We start from the raw sequence: 19,223 nt of genomic DNA, 5'->3' as shown, positions 1-19,223 counted from the left end.
TTCCAAGACTGCAAATTTGATTCTCACTGTTCATTTTTTTTCTGAGAATTATCATACATTTCTTCCATTTTCCTTGTTGTCTCCGTGTCTTTTATTTTATCAGGTTCTATGGTTTTGCTGCCCTAGCTGGTGCTTTGTTTAGGATGTCCCTTGTTAAAAAAAAACAAAAGAGAAATTCAATTCCAACAAGCTCAAGCATGAAGAAAATTTACGGACTCGTGTAACCCAAATGGGCAAGACAGGAATAGTGTTGGGCATCAGCGATGACTAGGGCAGGGCCCAGGCCCTCAGGACTCTCTTTCTCCCTCTCGCCTTTGTGCGGCAAGGCAGAGATGTGCTGTTCAAGGGGCCTTCCACCCAGCAACTCCAGTCTCACATATTCTAGCTTTGCTGTTGGACAGGGCAGGGCTTGCTTCTCAGCTAAGAAAAAAATCCTTGGAAGCACCAGGTTTGTGTCTTGAGTGACTGGGTCATCCCCTGAGACCAAGAACAAACCTAGAAAAGGACTTATAGAACCTCATCTTTAGGAGTGGGAGGGGCAGTTCTAAAAAGCAGATGACTGGTCCCAGAGAAAAGAAGGGGTAATCGCGGGCAAATGACAGATGTCCACTATAGACCAAGGTTACATACATGCTGGCTCTGGCCGTCCCATCAGTTCCCCTTTAAGCTGTCTTCCCAGTATTGCTCTTCTAATCCAGAAGACTAGATGCAATTCTACCTTGGTGTATTAGTCAGGGTTCTTGAGAGAGCAAATAAGAGAGAGAAAGAGAGGGGGAGGAGGATTTATTTTATATATAAAAATATTTACTATAAGGAATTAATGTATATAATTATGGAGGCTGAGAAATCCCACAGTCTGTAGTCTACAAGTTGGATACCTAGGAAAGCTGATGGTGTAGGCTGAATCTGAGTCTGAAGGCCGAATCTGAGTCTGAAGGCCTAAGAACCAGGAGAGATGATTTCAAGAGCGGGAGAAAACTGATATCCCAGTTCAACAGTCAAAGCAGACAGAGAGAGAATTCCCACTTCTTCTTTCTGTTCTATTTGGGTCTTCAGTGGCTTAGGTAAGGCCCACCCACAATGGGGAAGGCAATCTGCTTTACTAAATTCACTAATTCAAATGCTAGTTTCTCCAAGAAACACTTTCACAGATGTACTCAGAAAGAATGTTTAGCTAAATATCTGGGCACCCTGTGGCCCAGTCAAATTGACACTTAAAATTAACCATCAGATTTAGTAACCTGATTAAGGAGATTTGGACCCTAGTACCAAAAGGTCTTTGTGGGTTAAATGTGGTGGGAGCGTGTATTGGAAATGACGGGGCGTGAGAGTAGAGACAGGAGAAGATCAGATGACATTACAGTTGTTACACCCAGCTCAGCTGGTCTAGACCAAGTCTCCCACATTCTCACTAGCATAAACCAACTCAAATACATTTTTTCACTTTCATTACAGCAACAAGCAGCATTGAACATGGACAGAGGTGTTTGGTGCTCGAACAATGGTTTTCAAAGCTTTAAACACAACAGGACCCACTGTATTTATCTCAAAAGAAGCAGCATGCAGAACCCCAATATACAGAACAGACAAGAGCAGAGCTGCTTGGGAACACTCAATGAAAAAGCAACTGTAACAGAAGAGACATGTTACATTCTCTGTAATTTCCTTTGAAACGGCTCAGCATTGACAGTGTGACTTGTTTATGTGTGTGATTTAGATTTAATCTGCACCCAAGGATTGCTCGGACTGGGGATGCATACCCAGGGCTGACTAGCTAATATTTACCAAGAAAGCCACACTTCAGAGGCAAGAACTCTGAGTTCTTCAGGTATCATCATCTCCAGCAATTATCAGCAGTTTGGCAATTAGTATAATGAATATTAGAAATGCTTTTTGTTGGTGATATAAGTGATGATCCAGAGAAGAGAATTAGAAAAAATACTGTAGAGAGTCCCCACATTGTAAGAACAGGATACACGAATCCAGCAAGTGCTTACTTTTCACCCAGGCTCAATTCCTATACCATCATGGGTAGAGATGCTGATTCTGAGGATTCCTGTTTGTCTGACTCCAATGGGATGCTCAGCAGCATTCAGCCTTAGAATATTATCATTTGCTTCATACAAGTTTTCCATGAAATGTCCTGTCAGAGCACCTGAAAGGACATAGACTTGGGTCCCCATTAAGATTACAAAACAAGTTTTGTGATGGTCCTTCTGCCTGCCTAATAATGCAAGTTTGTTATAGAACCAAACCTGACTGTTGCCTTTGCTGTGATCTGGTAGCAAAGTGCAAACATCTTTGCACTTTCATTATAGCAACAAGCAGCATTGGAGAGGAAGAGAGGTGCTTAGTGCTACAGCAATGGTTTTCAGAGCTTTAAACGTAACAGGGGGAAAATGAAACGTGAAGGGGAAAAGCAAACATCTTCACCCATCTAATGTTGAGTACGACTTTTATGAGGCCTGAGACATGTCTCTTGAGCGTCTTTTTTGAGAAAAAACATTAAAAATTATAAATACAAAATTAGATATAAAACTAAATATGTATACAAAATGGGAAAAATCATAATAGATTTTGAATTTTAAAAAGTTAATAAGGGTTACAAAGAATCCAAAAAACATGATATTTTAATTAATTAATATCTAATAGCAGCTTTAGAATTATATTCCTACATTTGGGGGCTGTGTACTCTTTGACGGGCTTCCCTGGTGACTCAGAGATAAGGAATCTATCTGCAGTGTGGGAGACTTGGGTTCGATCCCTGGGTTGGGAAGATCCACTGGAGGAGGGCATGGCAACCCACTCCAGTATTCTTGTTGGGAAATCCCATGGACAGAGGAGCCTGGTGGGCTATATTCCATGGGGTCACAGAGAGCCAGACATGACTGAGTGACTAAGCACATATTCTCTGATAGCCTCTTCATGTGACAATTATTCTGTAATAGTTTCAATAGAGAATAAACTAATTAAGTCCTTCCTCTAACTTGTTGATCAAAATGTTTTGTTTTTATTGTTTAAATGCACCAATATACAACTTCAATGGATACGTTCACTATAGCTCTCATACAGGACTTGTGCCCTGTAAATAAGGAATTCTGATCAGTTTGATTTGGCATAATTTCTTTAAAAAGGAAAAATTCATGAAATGTTTATAATTGTATATACTGTTTATAGAGCATATTCTTAACAAAATTTCTCTTATTATTGATGAGGACTGAATGCTCCAATCACAACTTTATATGTCTCGATTGGGAGAAACTTCACAGATTATCTTTTGGCTTTGCACAGTTAAAACCTTGTATCCCTCCCTTTCTCATGTCCATACTCAATGCCATAGAACCTGTTCTATTGCAGTAGGCTCTCTGGTTTGCATCTTCCCATGATGTCAATGGGTAAGTTTGCCCAGTGGATAGTAAGACTATCCCTGCACAGGACAAATAGGAATAAGTTAACTATATCTGGAAATGTTTGCAAACCATACTAATATATCCCACCAAACCTAAACTAAACCTGTTCAACTTTCTTTAGCTACATCCCCCTAATGCCCTTAAATACCACCTGATAAAAGGAGAGATTGGCTGGGGAAAAAAATCCATAAAGGAATGAGAGAGTTCCTTAACTGATTGTGGTTCAAATATATGTCCTTCACAAAATGTATTAAAACATTCATCAAGTAAACAGGTTGTTAGGGACCTTCCCATCATCTTGGAAGAGGCCCATTAATTGAAAAACCTCATATTTAGTTTCATTTCTTTCATAGTACATTGACTCTGCACCAAACTATTGAGGGTAACTAATATTTACTTAATTTAGGACAGCCAAATTGGCTTAGGTGGCTTTGCAACAATGGGAATAAATGGAAGACAGACTTCTTCCATTTATAAGCTCTTGCTTATAAACATCAGCAAAACAGTCACATATAAAATAAATGCCAAAAATTTTTTACAGAACTTATGTGTAATTTAATCTACTAGAAACTATTTACAAACTATGACAAAGGACTCATGAATAAAGCTGGGTGGATAGATTAACCACAGGAGGTTTTCTGGAAAGGATGAATTTTAAGATAGCCTTTGTAACAGGTGAGACACAAAAATGAGAGGGGAAGGTACGTTCTAGGAAGGCATATAAGATCCAAACACACTGAAGAACATCAAATTGTGTAAAGGAAACAGTTTAGGATTGTCTGGAACGGAGTGTTCATGAAAGAGAGCATAAAAACTAAATTTTAAAGAGCTGTTTCTAGTCATAGGAAGAAAGTGGTACACAATTAGTCCACCAAGTGTAAAGAATTAGGGAACTATGCAAAAAATATGAAAGAATTCTTTGCTAATGTTGAACATCAGGTGTTTCAGGACCAGTATTCCTGAGAGAAGAGAATTGAGTGAGGTGAACTCTACCATAACCTTGGCCTTTTATTTTAATACGGTTTCTGGACCAGGATGCAGGAAGGGGGGATCCACACAGAGTATGGAAGTCTCACTGAGCTGAAGAGTCAGAGATTAGAGTTTGGTAAGGTTGGGACAGCTGGAAGTTGTGATGCCTTCCAGAGTAGAAGAGCAACACAGAGAAAGTGCCTCAGAAATCTGCAGAAGATCCCTGTGAATCTTTGGCTGAATAACAAGATTTATATATTTGAGGTTAAACTCCACAAACCTAGGTAAATAATAACTAACAAAGAAAGATAAACTATGAGGAATTATAAGCTAAACAGCTACCAGAGCTCACACGGGGTTGGAAGATATTTTATTATAGTTCAGATGAGACAAAATGAAAAGACTTTGTGGAATACCTGAAGCATTCAGGTGAAATTCCAAAAACAGTACATCTTACGAGTAGGATTAAACTAGTCCTAGAGCAAAAGCTACTCTAGGTCCTAACTTAAAAAGCTTCAGTTCAGTCGCTCAGTCATGTCTCTTTGCGACCCCATGGACTGCAGCATGCCAGGCTTTCCTGTCCAGCATCAACTCCCAGAGCTTATTCAAACTCATGTCCACAGAGTTGGTGATGCCATCCAACCATCTCATCCTCTGTTGTTCCCTTCTCCTCTCATCTTCAATCTTTCCCATCACCGGGGTCTTTATAAATGAGTCAGTTCTTTGCATCAGATGGCCAAAGTATTGGAGTTTCAGCTTCAGCATCAGTCCTCCCAATAAATATTCAGGACAGATTTCCTTTAGGGTGGACTGGTTGGATCTCCTTGCAGTCTAAGGGACTCTCAAGAGTCTTCTCCAAAACCACAGTTCAAAAGCATCAATTCTTTGGTGTTCAGCTTTCTTTATAGTCCAACTCTCATATCCATACATGACTACTGGAAAAACTACAGGTTTGACTAGATGGACCTTTGTTGGCAAAGTAATGTCTCTGCTTTTTAACATGCTGACTAGGTTGGTCATAACTTTTCTTCTAAGGAGTAAACGTCTTTTAATTTCATGGCTGCAGTCACCATCTGCAGTGATTTTGGAGCCCAAGAAAATAGTTTCTCACTGTTTCCATTGTTTCCTCATCTATTTGCCATGAAGTGATGGGACTGGATGCTATGATCTTAGTTTTCTGAATCTTGAGTTTTAAGCCAACTTTCACTTTCATCAAGAGGCTCTTCAGTTTTTTTTTGCTTTCTGCCATAAGGGTGATGTCATCTGCGTATCAGAGGTTATTGATATTTCTCCCGGCAATCTTGATTCCAGCTTGTGTTTCATCCAGCCCAGCATTTCTGGTGATGTACTCTGCATATAAGTTAAATAAGCAGTTAAATAAGTTAAAAAGCTTCAGAGAGATCAAACTGATCTGAAATTAAATGAACTTCTTATCAGAATAACTCAACACTCTTTAAAAGAATACAAGAAAATGTAACAATGTAACATTTACAATGAGGCTGCTAAGTCGCTTCAGTCGAATCCGACTCTCCGACTCTGTGCGACCCCATAGACGGCAGCCCACCAGGCTCCCCCATTCCTGGGATTCTCCAGGCAAGAACACTGGAGTGGGTTGCCATTTCCTTCTGCAATGCATGAAAGTGAAAAGTGAAAGTGAAGTCCCTCAGTCATGTCCGACTCTTAGCGACCCCACGGACTGCAGTCCACCAGGCTCCTCCGTCCATGGGATTTTCCAGGCAAGAGTAGGTTGCCATTGCCATTGCCTTCTCCGGAATCAATTACTAGACATGACCAAAGCAAGAAAATATAACCTATCATGAAGGGGGAAATCAGTCAATAGAAGCAGATCTCAAAATCACAAAGAAGAAATTAATAGATAAGAATTTTAAAATAACCACTGTAAATATGTCTGAGGAATTAAGGGAAAACATGAACATAATGAAGAGGTAGCTGGAAATTATAAAATATTAATAAATAAATCTTCTAGAGCTTATTAAAAAATAAAACCCAACACCTGAAATAAAAAACACACTAGGCAGGCTTAACGTGAGATTGCACATTTCAGAAGAATGTATCAGTGAACTTGAAGAAAGTAAAGAGAAAATATCCAAGTTAAAGCACATAGAGGGGAAAAACTGAAAAAAAACAAATGAACAGAGCTTCAGTAACCTATAACACAAAATTCCCAGAAGGAAGAGATATGAGTGGCAATATAGGGAAAAAAAAAAAAAAAACTTTAAGAAAAAAGACTGTGATCTTCCAAACTTAGTTAAAAATATATAGACTTACAGATCTGAAATGTTCAGTGAAACCTGGACAGAATAAACTCAGTGAAAACCACACAGGAAAGGGGAAAGGAAAATAAGTAGTTTTCTACATTATATGTAAAGTGATAAAGTATTTAAAGGTAAACTATGATATATAAAAGATGTAATCTGTGAACCCTTTTTTTGAGCAAAGTAAAAAAAAAAGTATGGCTAATAAAATAGTAGAAATAAACTGAAATACTAAAACGTTTTCAGTCCAAAAGAAAAAAAGAAATAGAAGGGAAAAAAGTAATAGATGGAACAAATAAATCATTAACTGACAACAGCCATATCAATAATTACACGAAATATAAATACACTAAAATAATATATTAAATGGCAAATATTGTCATACTGGTAGACATACTGGGTAGAAAAGCAAGGCCCAACTATATGTTTTTTAAAAGACTGTTTCTTTTACTATTAAGATACATATACAGGATAGAAAAAGATGAATCAGGCAAATACTAATTTTAAGAAAGTTGGAGTGGCTACTTTGATATCACAAAATATCCACACAGGAGAAAGCATGACAAAATATTTGCAGAGACAAAGAGAACTATTTCATCATGATAAAAGGGTCCAGTCATCTAGAAGATAAATAATATTCAATTTATATGCAACAAAATTCAGGGTAAAAATGGAGAAATACGCAAATACAAAAATGTACTTGGAGGTTTCAACACTCCTTTCTCAGTAATTTATACAACAAGGAAACAGAAAATGAGTCCAGATATAAAGGGCTTGAACAACATTATCAGTTTATTGAGCCTAACTGGTATTTGTAGGACACTCTATACAGCAACTGCAAAATACACATTCTTTTCAAATATACAGAGTATATTTATCTTGGAGTTCACAGAAGAGCACATACTAGGTCAGAAAACATGTTTCGATAAGTTTAAAAATATCTATGTTATACAGAGTATATTCTCTGACCAGGCCACATTGGAATTAAATTAGAAATCAATAACCGAAAATTAATTGCAAAATCCACAAATATTGCAACTGAAACAGCACAGTTCAAAATAACCTATGCATCAAATTAGAATATATTTGGTGAAATTAGAACATGATAATTATATTTAACAGGTATATAGCTCCAGATTTCAAAATACATGGGATACAGCTAAAGAAGTGCTTAAAAGAAAATGCCTATGTTAGAAAGAAAGGAAGGTCAGTGATCTAAGCTTCTACTTTATGAAATTAAAATAAAGAGAAAATTAGGGACTACCCTTGGTGGGCCATTGCTTAAGACTCTGCGCTTCCACTGCAGGGGGCACTGGCTCGTTCTCTGGTGGGGAACTAAGATGCCACATGCCATGCAGTGTGGTCAAAAAAAAAAAGAGTAAATTAAAACTCAGACTAATGGAAATTATAAAAATAATAAAGGAAATAAATGCAATAGAAAACAGGCAAAGAATAAAGAAAATTGAAAAATCAAAAAATGACTCCATTGAAAACAAAGCAGTGAAATAAAAAAGCTTCTGGTGAAACTGATCAAGGTGGAGAAAACGCAAAAAACACAAAACACCACTGCAAATAGAAAGGGCACCACTACAAATCTTATAGACATATAAAAAACAAGAGAATATTATGAACAACTTTATGCCAATAAATTTGATAAATTAGTTGAAATGGACAGTTTCTTCAAAAACACAAATAACTAAAATTGACACAAGAAGAAATAGGAAATCCAAGTGGTCCTACATATATTAAAGAGATTGGATTCATAATTTAAATCTTCTGATAATAAAAACTCCAGGCCTAGATGGATTAAACAAGGAAGCATCAAGGGAAGAAATAGTACCACTCTTAAACAACATCTTTCAGAGAAAAAAGGAGGAGGAAACACACCCCAGCTCATTTTACAAGGTCACCATTGCTCTGATACCAAAACTGGACAATGACATTAACAGAAGATTACACATCAGTTGATTAAAAATAAATAGAATACATGTAATTAAAAAAAAAGAAAACTACAGATCAACATCCCTCATGAACATAGATTTTAAAATCATTAAAATATTAGCAAATCAAATCCAGGAATATAATTTAAATGATAATACATTATGACTGAATGGGTTAATTTAACATTTGAAAATGAATCAATATAATTTCCTATATTAAGAGAACAAAGGTGAAAAATCATACAATCATTTAAATAAATGTAGAAAAATCATGTGATGAAATTCAATGTCCAGTAGCAGTTAAAAACAAACTTCAGCCAAAAAAAAAAAACTACCTCAGTCTAATAAAGGAATCTATGAAAAATCTGAGCAAACACTACAATTTAACACTGAAAGACTCACTACTTTCTCACTAATAAGATCAAGGCAAAATGTTTACTCTCTCCCTTTTCAACATCGTATTTGTGTCCCAGCCCATGAAAGAATAAACAAAAAGTCTTACAGACTGAGAAGACAAAAGTCAAACTTTTATTCACGGAGGACATAACTGTGTACCTAAAAAATACTAACAAGTCTACAAAATATTTCCTACATTAATAAGTGAGTTTATAAGGTTGTAGAATATAAGATCAGTATACAAAATAAATTGAACGTATTTCTGTATACTAGCAACAAATGTGGAACAGGAAATTTCAAGTGGAATTTGCAATAGCACCAAAAATGTAAGATACTTAAGAATGAATTTAACCAAACATGTATGTGACTTGTACACTGCTGCTGCTGCTAAGTCGCTTCAGTCGTGTCCGACTCTGTGCGACCCTAGAGATGGCAGCCCACCAAGCTCCCACGTCCCTGGGATTCTCCAGGCAAGAACACTGGAGTGGGTTGCCATTTCCTTCTCCACTGCATGAAAGTGAAAAGTACAAAAAAAAAAAAAAGAAAACCCTCAGCAACCATGGAGGTAAAAACACCAGTAGGCAGGCTGTGGGTCCCCCACCTGGCCCCCACAACTACTTCAAAGGAACTCAGTGCTGTGTGATCCCAGAATCAGGGAAAACTTGGGGTAGGAGGAGGTGGCTGTTGGTGTTAATACCTGTGAATCCTCCCAACTCCCCAAAGCCTAACCCTGGCGAGGCCAAGGCAGCTCAGCACTGCCCTGGAGCTCAAGGCCCCTTGCCTCTGAGCTCTTTGAAGTCCATGGCAGAGCTGGCATCCTTCAGTTCCCATGTTGCCTATGATGCACCCAACCGAGCAAGACATCATTCTGAGCAGCACCATGGCAGTTCCATGGCTGTTGCTGGGTGTGTGTCCACCAGGGTTTGCAGCCCTCACCAAAGACAGCTCAATCAGCAGGCCATAGAAGAACCCACCTGGCACCACATGCCCCACCCTTGAGACTCTGAGCCCATCCCACAGTCTGCAACCCCATGGACTGTAGCCCACCAGGCTCATCTGTCCGTGGAATTCTCCAGGCAAGAATATGGAGTGGGTTGCCATTCTCTTTTCCAGGCAATCTTCCCAAATCAGGGATCGAACCTGGGTCCCACCACTTTGCAGGGAGATTCTTTACTATCTGAGCCCCCAGGGAAGCTTCTTTCCCCGGGAGCTCCTGACAGAATCCCCCAGCACCAGCAGATGCTGTCCTGCACTTGAACACTGCAGAGTTCTACCAGTGCCTGTGAATGGAGATGCTCTACTTCATCCTCTTCTATCCAGAGGGCCCTAAGGTGCAGTACCTGGCAGCCAAAGTCCTAAAAAAGCAGCTGTGGAAGTTCCACACCAAATACACAGTATGGTTCCAGATGCACGAGGAGCCCAAAGCCATCACTGTTGAGTTTGGGCAGGGCACCTATATCGGCTGATAGTCTGGCTAGGAGAAATGGGTTCTACAGGAGAAGGAAGGTTTTACCTTTGAGTACACTGGTCCCTCCTTCCATCCAACCCCTTCCCCTGGCATGCTGATTCTTCTGCCCAGGTGAGGGCCCTGGCCTGGAAAATTGAGAGGAGGTCCCAGGCCATGGGAGTCCCCCTCCCTTAGAAAGCAGGGAAGGGGCCCGAGGTTTTCCCATCCTGATGCAGGAGCAAGGGCTCTCCTCAGTGAGGGACATTTTTCTGGTAGACCTATTTTCATTTTGGAAAACATTTATAAATAAAAAATTTATGAGAGAAAAGCAAAGATACACCATGCCTGTGAATTAGAAGGCTGAGTATTATTAAGCTGTCATTTCTCTTTAAATTGAATCAATACAATCCCAAACAAAATATGAGCAGATTTTTAAAGTGAAATTGTCATGCTAAACCTAAAATTTATACAGAAATGCAAAACTAAATTGTATAGTAGCCGAAACAATTTTGGAAAAGAGATTCAAAGTTGGAGGACTGAAACTACCTGAGTTCAAGGCTTGTTTTAAAGCTACTGTAATCAAGATATATTGTCTACAGCTACTTTCTCACTATAACGGCAAAGTTGAATAGCTGTGACAGGGACCATATGGATCACAAACCCTAAGATGTTCACTATCTATCCTTATACAGAGTTTTCTGACCCTTGTGTTGCTGCTGCTGCTAAGTCGCTTCAGTCATGTCCGACTCTGTGCGACCCCATGGACAGCAGCCCACCAGACTCCCCCTGTCCCTGGGATTTTCCAGGCAAGAACACTGGAGTGGGTTACCATTTCCTTCTCCAAGATGATGTTTATATATAAGACATACTCTTATATACAATTCCTGATCCAATAGATATCATTCCACCAATTTCTCTGTATATTTCTTTTATAGTGCATTAGAATGCAGGTTGGTTAGAATAATTTTAGAAATAATCTTTAATCCCATCTAACGTATTGAAGAATATAAATTGTAAATTATGATACCTTATAATTAACAAAATGTTGTTTGCAATATCCCTTACAGCTGTTCACAAAGCTGTGGCTGAAAATGCTCTTAGCAGGATGAAAATAATTGCACATTAAGTGTGTATAGTATGTAAATATGTAAATTAGGCTAGTACTATTGCTGCTGCTGCTGCTAAGTCACTTCAGTCGTGTCCGACTCTGTGTGACCCCATAGACGGCAGCCCACCAGGCTACCCCGTCCCTGGGATTCTCAAGGCAAGAACACTGGAGTGGGTTGCCATTTCCTTCTCCAATGCATGAAAGTGAAAAGTGAAAGTGAAGTCACTCAGTCGTGTCCAACCCTCAGCGACCCTATGGACTGCATCCCACCAGGCTCCTCCGTCCATGGGATTTTCCAGGCAGGAGTACTGGAGTAGGGTACCATTGCCTTCTTTGATAGTACTATTAGGCCTGTTTTTTTAAAAAAAATATTTATTTTAATTTATTTATTTGACTGCGCCAGGTCTTAGTTGCAGCATGCAGGATCCGGTTCCCTGAGCAGGGATTGAAACCCACTCCCCCTGCATTGGAGGAACAGAGTTTCCACCATTGGGCCACCAGGGAAGTCCCTAGGCCTGCTCTATACATGAGCAGCATTTGCAATTGTTGGAGCCTGCTCTAGGTGATTAGGAAAAGCAGGCCAATGAGACAGTGGGATGAATGGGTGCCAGTTGGAGATGGGCTGGATATAGGCAGGAAACACAGGGATTGAGAAAAGTAAGGCTGAGTGTTATTGTGAGTATGAGCTTTTAGATACAGTTGCTTTCGACCTCATGGGACAATTGTGAAGAAATATTTATTTAGCAGTCGAGAGCAGAAAGGCTTTGTGATCAATTTGCAATTGCTTAAAGCAACGTGTTTCAGTTTCATGAACTTTGCCAGGTCATCCTGCTGGAACATAGATTGATTCAGTAGTTTTGGGACAAGTCCCAAATTTCTGCAGTTCTAAGAAGTTTCCAGGAGATTCTGATATGGCTGGTTCAAGGAGCAAGCTTTGAGTAGCTAGCAGAAATTTATGTGTAGATTTCTTCTGGAAGATAAGGGGAAGGTTGAGACAGGGAGTGATTTTTATGCATGGAAAGAAGGACTCTACGGTCTCTTCTAGGGCAAGACTGTAAAGGGCCTTCAGTCTTAAGAAAATCTTAATGCAGAGAAGAGGAGGATCCAGGGCAACCAGGGATTTTAAAAAAAAAAAAATAGAGCTATAGGGAGGAAAAAAAGAAGAATCAGGAGGATTTAGTTGCATTAAGGCATAAGTGGCTTAAGTATTCCTACGGAATACTGACCTTCAAGTAGGCGGTTAGTGGAATTCCAATATAGAATTCATTCATCACATCATCTTCCCTGGTCTCTTTTCCAGTCCTCTCCTGGCTGTAGTAATGTTGATGGATTGTCTGTCAAAAGCTTAACCATTCCTTTTGCTAAAAAGGCCTCTCCTTATCAATATGAGGTCCATAAGAACTGCCATGTTTTTATATGACCCCATGACCCTCCCTACAGTTCACTGGTCCAGGCATGAACACTGGATCCCAGTTGGGTCAGTCATAGTTCTTCCCTGAGATAACGTTGGGTTCCCAAGTGGTGCTAGTGATAGAAAACCCACCTGTGCAAGAGACATAAGCGGTGCAGGTTCAATCCCTGGGTGGGGAAGGTCCCCTGGAGGAGAGCATGGCAACCCAATCCAGTATTCTTGCCTGGAGAACCCCATGGACAGAGGAGCCTGGCGGGTTACAGTCCATGGGGTCGCAAAGAGTTGGACACAGCTGAAACGATGTAGCACGCATGCCCGAGGTAACTCATGGCAAAAGTAATTCGTACAGAATTGTTTTTATAGTGGTAAAGGTGTTAGGTACAGAATCTGCTAGTTGTTGCCAGCCGTGTTAGAACCAGTACAGAGGAAAATTAAAGACAGGTGATAGAACAGAGCTCTGGCAGTGTTCCAACTCTTCCAACTATTCCCAAACCCAGCTACAACCCCTTTCATTCCCCATGATTTGGTTATTAAACACTCCCTTCTGTGACCCTGAAAATTCCCCTCTTGCTTAAGTGAGTTTGAGTCACTTTCAGCAGAACTCTGACTAATAGCCAGCAAACCTTTTCCCAACACGTTTCCTCATGTACATCACTTCCCTGGGGCCTCTGCACCCTGTTGACTGAAGCCTTCCCCAGGTGCATCCCCAGCATGACACCAGGCCAGAACCAGCTTCAGGACAAGGACCATAAACCCCAGCGTTGGTCTGGATGGACGTGAATGTGTCACTGAACACCAGTGTACCAAATCCGTGTGTTCATGGCAACAGCCAAAAAGAGCCACAAAAGTCTAATCTTCCGCTCACTGGGCGTCTCCTGGCAGATTGTTAAGACCCTGGGGCAGAGCTTAATGTGCATGACTATTTGCAATGCACAATTTCCATTTTACTCATTTCAACTAAATTAAATTCATTTTGGAATTCTTGGAGTTATTGCTTGTTGATTTTCCCCACTCCCACTTCATATTCTAGGTACACGTGTGCTTAGTCCCTCAGTTGCGTCCAGCTCTTTGTGACCCCATGGACTGTAGCCTGCCAGGCTCCTCTGTCCTGGAATTTTTCAGGCAAGAATACTGGAGTGGGTTGTCATTTCCTCCTCCAACCCAAGGACTGAACCCATGTCTCCTGTGTTTCCATTGCAGGCAGATTTTTTTAACCTGCTGAGCCATTGAAGAAGCCCATTTAGGTACATTTTCCCCAAAACTGAAAGCCACCCCCATCTGTAGGTTCCTCAGTGCCTCAGATCCCTGGAGAGTTTCTATCCCTTGGCAGTTTAAACACACACACACACACACACACACACACACACACACATAAAACCTGGTATTCTACAAAAAGGCAAAGAATTTCCCACTCCCTCCACCATCTCCAACATACACACACACACACACACACACACACACCCAGGCCTGGCTGAGGGCAAGAATCCCATCTCCCACCACCCTTCCACAGGCAGAAATGCTGGCATTCGTAAGCTGTCACTCCGAGGAAGACAGCAGCTGTGTTATTCTATGATTTATAGAACAGATTTGCATTTCCTTGCCTTTGAAGCTTGCCTATAATCTGCCACATAAATATTTGAAAGACAGGATGGTGGAAACAGACCTAAGCAGCTTAATCGAACGCTTGGCAGGTAGAGGACTTAGGCTGGTGTTCATTTCCAACGCCCCCACTGCCCCAGGGCCTCTTGGTGTGTGTGTACAAAATTGAAATTCAGTGTTTAAACCCAATCCTACAGTCAAAAATCCCACTTGAAGGAAAAGCCAGAAGAATGCCATTGGAAAACAGGTTTCATTTCGTGTCTGGTCTCTTGGGCCAAAAGCCCGTTTGGCTTCCTGAAACTCTGCTCCAAGGAGCAGGGGGCAAGGAGTAGGAGCTTCAGCCACTCCAGAAGGCCCACCTGTGGAAATGGGGTGATCTGAGCCCCACCCTTCCCTGCAGCAGCCCTGAAGCCAGGTCAGAGGCACAGCTATCTACAGAAAGGTGGGAGAGATCCCTACGCCAACACTGCCTCATGGCACGGAGCTGGCACACCCAGCAGCAGGCTTGTCCTGCCTCCACTTGTGGGAAGAGCAGCTGGGCCGGCCCTGCCACGAGGGGGAAGCCCGTGAGCCCGTGGGAGACACAGAAAGCAGTTCTATGTTTACCTTGCCCCTGTCTGTTCATGCCCCGTCCTCATGTCGGCAGGGACATGTGGCCAAGGAAGTCTCTGCTACGCAGTTTAGGCGGACGCCTCGGGTGGGTCCCTCATCACAGTCACGGTGGCTTCCCTTCACTTCACAGGCGGAGCCCACACCTGAGCCTCTTGTCCTGTGGCCTCAGCAGCTGTGCCTCTGGCCTGGGAGGGGCTGCAAGTCTGGGCAGGAGAGGCTTTGGGAAGCCGAGTTGTTGCCAGTGATCTGTTTCCAGCCAGGGGGGAGAGCCAGGTTGGGTTCCAGGAAGCACATTTGCTCGGCCATTAGGCACAGACCTTGCTTCAGCCACACAGTCACCTCACTCCCGCCCCAGAGCCTGTGCACTTGCTGTCTCTCTCTGGACTACTTATCCTCCTGACTTCCCCCTGACCTGTGCTCCCTGCTCCGTCAGATGTCGCTTTCTCAGAGAGGCCTTCCTGACCACCCAGGCTACTGCAACCCTTGTTGTCCCTCCGCTCCACCGCCTGTTTACTTCTTTGTTGACACTCCCAACAATCTGTAATGCTCCTGTTTGTCTGTTGACACGGTCACTGTCCCGTTCCCCACGGGAATGGTAGCGCTCTGCAGGGAGAGGTCTTTTGTTTCTTGTTCACAACTATTCAGAGCTTCCAGCGCCATTCCTGGTACATGGTAGGCACTTAACACATATCTGTCGAATGAATAAATGAATGAATGGACGCTTCTGCAGCAGCTCGGTGGCCGCTTATCCACAATAACCTTGCCCCTCTGCTTCTCCCTTCTTCACAGAACCTCAGTGTTGTTTGACAGCCTTTGCTGCTCACTAACATGAGCTATGAGCTGTTATGGTGTCCCTTAACCCATGCCAGTAATTGGCTTCAGAAGGATAACTGACAGAATTTTGACCAGAAACTTGAGCAGAAGTCTATTAGGTGAGGGCCAGAGGCTCTGAAAAAGGTTTTTGCTTCATTAAAAAAGAGCAGCAGATCCTGTTGTTTGATCTAAATACCATACCTTCTGCAGCTGAAGGTTCAGGGTCCTCCATGGCATTACCGAAGAACAATACTTCCTGTGCTGGGGCAAAATAAATGTTCTCATTTTTAAGTCACTGTAAGCGGCATCTTTTGTTGCTGCTGCTGCTAAGTCACTTCAGTCGTGTCCGACTCTGTGTGACCCGATAGCTGGCAGCCCACCAGGCTCCCCCGTCCCTGGGATTCTCCAGGCAAGAACAATGGGGTGGGTTGCCATTTCCTTCTCCAATGCATGAAAGTGAAAAGTGAAAGGGAAGTCGCTCAGTCCTGTCTGACTCTTTGCGACCCCGTGGACTGTAGCCCACCAGGCCCCTCCGTCCGTGGGATTTTCCAGGCAGGAGGACTGGAGTGGGGTGCCATCGCCTTCTCCTGCATCTTTTGTTACTTGGTGCCAAAGGCTTTTGAGCCATAGCGACTATAGCATGTGCGGTTCCTTGGTCCCAGTGGCTGCCCTAGGTGGAGTGTCAAGTGAACATGAATTAAGAACTAGTCTTTCCTTACCTCAGCCATACAACCGACAGACTTCATTGAAAACTTCCGTGCTGGGTTTTTTCCCTGACGGTTCAGAGACTAAGTGTCTGACCTCCCAGTGCAGGGCTCTTGGGTTCGATCCACGGTCAGGGAACTAGATCCCACACGCCACAGTTACAAGATCTCATGCCGAAGCTAAAGATGCCGTGTGCTGCCACTGAGGACTCTGCATGGTGCAACAAAGATCGAAGATCCTGCGTGTTGCAACTAAGACCCGGTGCAGCCAAAGAAATACACATATTTTTAAAAAAAAAAAAAAAGAAAGAAAGAAAACCTCTATGCTGGAAAGAGAGATGGAGGAGGCAAGGTCCTGATCCTGAAGGAGCCTAGAGCCTACGGGAGGAAGGCCTGTGAACAGACTGGCAATCCGGAAGGCACCTGGTACAGCAGGGGTAGGGTACATGAGGTGCCACTCAGAGCTGAGAGCAGGAGGAATACGGCATCTCAAAGCAGGAGATGGGAGGGTGACAACGGAAGAGGTTGTATGCGAACTAGTCTCGAACAAAAAGCAAGAGTTGCCCAGATGGACAGTATGGCAGAGGGAACGGTAATATCTCGCATTCCAGAGACGTGAAACAGTAAGTGGGACCACTTTTAAAATACGTACAATGAGCCGGCACCATGCTAAGTGATTTTACATACATTCCCCCTCTCTTCCTAAGGATGTCCATTCAAGGCAAATACTGTTTCTCCATATGAAAACTGTAGCTCCCAATAGTTGAGACTTATTCAATGTCGTGCAGCCAGAAAGTTGCAGAGTCCGGCTTTGAACAAGGTGCATCCGGCTCTAGGTCCACGTTCCTTCTATCACCCCAGCACTCTTCCTGCAGAAGCAAACCCTACACAATCGCATTTTGACCCACTAACCCACATGTGAAAGAGACACGGCTCTGTGAGCAGAAGCAAGAAGCAATTGGTAGACGGTGTGCTCTGGATGGAGCAGTGATGAGGTGGGTGGTTGACGGAGACAGAAGGAAGAAAAGAGAATATAGGTGACCTGGAAATACCTCTCTCTCTTACACTGGGTTTATTTTAAGACTCTAGTCGGGGTCGCCATCTCCTAACAATTTCCTTATAAATCACCATCACAGCTAAATATTATCCTAAAAATTTACCAGCCCGCAAATTTTTGTTAATCAGTCTGCTACAAATATTATAAAGATGGCAAACTAAATAAAACCCATCAGTAGTTACGATTAGCCTCCCTGAAATGGTAAGTGGCCTTGGGCTTACAGGGATTCAGCTTCGAGAAGACGGCCTTAAATAATGAACAGGAAGATGAAACAGACTCTCTGTCTCCAGACACTGCGTGGCCCTGCAAGTTAGCATCCCAGATCCTGCCGATACTCTTGGTTTGCAAACTCTCTTTTTCATGAAACAAGGGGTAGGGCAGACACCCATCATCGTAATAAAATAATGGCACCAGCTAATTTCCCGAGGCTTCAATCTCAGCAGGGAAGGATATAATATTGCAAGCCAGCAGCAGCCAACCAAGTGGTGAGACAGTAGTTCTGTTTTACATTACATTAAATGTTACTATTTCTGAAGGGAATATCTGTGGAGCACTGGTGTAACCCATAGCAACCAGCTAATAAATTGTAACTTACACTGCTTCAGCTTATTGTAGGGGTGGAGAACAGCAGGGAAAAAAAGACCAAAATAAAAAAAAAAAAGGCAAATGCTGGCAAAAATGCCACATTTTCCCCCTTCTCACTACCTCCCCCACCCCACACACATACCCCACCACCACAAATACAGGCTGCATCAGCAGACTCTACTAAAACTTAAAGGGAAATGGGACAATTAGCAGCCAGTGGTTCAGAATTCGTGACTTTCGTGTTTAAATATATGGTGTCTCTTTTAAAGCTCAGAAGATGTACTTTAAATGCTTCCAACCCTGGGCCCTGAGCTCACAAAGATAACCCTGTGCCTCATTTCACAGCCTCTATTGAGGGTGACAATCCTTAGCATCAAGGCTGCACCTGGAACTGAGCCGCTGAGCTCACCTTTTCTCTGTCTGCAAATAGCTCATGCCTAATTGCCCTGGTACTTCAAACTCACAGCTGGCTGCTGAGCCTTACTCTTTACTACAGTGAGCCTACTCTCCTGCCCCAAGTCCAGTAGAGTCCTCCCACCCATTAACCCTGTTCCTGGAGCCACTCAGGTTTTTTTTTTTTTTTACACACCCATTCAGTCTCTCCAAAATGTAGGCATTGGATTTGTGTTTACACAGGGCACTTCATGACCTTCAGATAGTCTGTTCATGTGCAGGCTGATCAACTGTGTAACCCCACCCCTACCCCACTGCATCCGTCCACGTGAACAGTGCAGAACTTAGGAAAAGTGCTCCCTGCTCTGAAATGCCCATCACTCAGTGCCTGGAAGGAAGTGACTGATGCTCATACTGCCTGAATAAGTATACGTTCTGTCTGGCCGTCTCTGCTCTGCATGCAGAATAGGGGAGTCAGGGAGTGCACCAAGGCTCAGACCACA

General features: G+C 42.4%; 1 long non-coding RNA gene across 1 annotated transcript; it reads right to left on the bottom strand.

Annotated features, from left to right (window-relative positions):
• Positions 1-4,730: 4,730 nt before the first annotated feature.
• LOC132658115 (uncharacterized) lies at positions 4,731-15,648 on the bottom strand. The gene is made up of 2 exons (XR_009597212.1): positions 15,163-15,648; positions 4,731-5,729 (listed from the first exon to the last, which is right to left on the bottom strand). It is a non-coding gene; the product is annotated as an uncharacterized LOC132658115 (long non-coding RNA).
• Between the last annotated feature and the right edge of the window lie 3,575 nt (positions 15,649-19,223).

The sequence above is a fragment of the Ovis aries genome, chromosome 1, assembly GCF_016772045.2.
Source record: "Ovis aries strain OAR_USU_Benz2616 breed Rambouillet chromosome 1, ARS-UI_Ramb_v3.0, whole genome shotgun sequence".
Classification (NCBI taxonomy): domain Eukaryota; kingdom Metazoa; phylum Chordata; class Mammalia; order Artiodactyla; family Bovidae; genus Ovis; species Ovis aries.
Note: the sequence above shows the minus strand (reverse complement) of the source record. Positions and strands in the feature narration are given on the sequence as shown.